This window comes from Microtus ochrogaster, unplaced genomic scaffold (assembly GCF_000317375.1).
Source record: "Microtus ochrogaster isolate Prairie Vole_2 unplaced genomic scaffold, MicOch1.0 UNK98, whole genome shotgun sequence".
Lineage (NCBI taxonomy): Eukaryota > Metazoa > Chordata > Mammalia > Rodentia > Cricetidae > Microtus > Microtus ochrogaster.
This window is the reverse complement of record NW_004949196.1, coordinates 240,657-242,078: the sequence shown is the minus strand read 5'-3', so window position 1 is coordinate 242,078 and position 1,422 is coordinate 240,657.

Genomic DNA, 1,422 nt, shown 5'->3' with positions numbered 1-1,422 from the left:
TGGGTGGATGGATGGGTGGGTGGATGGATGGGTGGGTGAGTGTATGTGTTGGTATCTAGATGGAGATGGTGTTTCCAGGTGTGAGCTCTGTGATATGGATGGTTTGCCTCTGTGTATGTAAAGAGAATTTGGAAGTGTTGACTATGTCTCTCAGAGTGTTGCTGATGCTGAGTGATGCTTATTTATCTGGCCAGGGATGGAGAGGGGAGTTCGTAGTGTGTGACTTGACGTGGGTGGGGAAACCTACTCTCCTCGAGCCAGGTGATGGTGGCACACACCTTTAATCCCAGCACTCTCCTGAGGCAGACAGATCTCTGAGCTCGAAGACAGCCTAGCCTACAGAGCTCGTTCCAGGAAAGCCAGATCTGTTACACAGAGGAATGCGATCCCCAAAAACCAAACAAGTAAATACAATAGAAAGAGTTGTGTCTGGTGCCATTGTGGGCTAGAATGGGTGATGAACACTGTGCCTTTCTGCGAGCAGCTGCGGTTGGGGACAATGATATCACAGACTCCTCACTGCTTTCGGGTTCAGCCACACTGGAGGGACAGAACCCAGCACCCCCCTGGCAAAGGCCCCTCTCAACTGCTCTGTCTCCGCCTTCCAGCCCTTGCTCTATTCCATCCCTGCTGCCTGCAGATTCAATTACTAGACCACGGGGTGTGGGCAATTTGCTTTCCTGTGAGAAGCAGCTCCTGTGTCTTCGTGACTTTTAACAGCTCTGAGATGGGGAGGGGGGCAGAAAAGAAGAGAATGGAGTGAAAGACAGACAGGGAGGGAAGGTCAAAGTGAGAGGCAGGGTTCCCACCTCAGAGACCCCGTCATCCCAAAGGCAGCCTGTTCACAGTGTACACACGTTCACTCATGATAGTAGGCAAGTTCCTACTACATACTACAGACAGACAGGCACACACACTCCATAGGAGAAATGTCACAGTCCTACTTTCTATGAGGGAAGAGATTTGCAATAGTTGCAGAAGGAGTGTGAGCTAAGGCAGCAGCCATCAGAACTCCACCAAGCTGGAATGTTCCTCTGAGGTCTCAAACACATTCAAGGTCACTGAGATTGGAGGGAAAGGGCTTCTGCAAGGAGGACCCAGTCTTACCCTGGAGGCAGGAGGGCTGGAGGGCGGTGTACGCAGCCTAGCTATCTCTAGGCAACTCCCCGCCCCCTGGCAGGCACCTCATCCTGCTTCCTGAGTGCCTGAACCATTGCACCCAGGAGCCAGATTAGAGCAATGGTCTTAGGACCCTTGGGAGGGTGTCACTGCCCAGGGAGGGGTGTCCAGAGTCCCTGCTCTTTCTGCCTCTTCCAGGAGGAGCTTACCTACCCTTCCCAGCCTGACATCTACCCTGGGACGTTTTTCACACTTTTGGGTCCTGAATTTCTTTCCTGGCTTTTGGGAGAAGCGGGGGGGGGG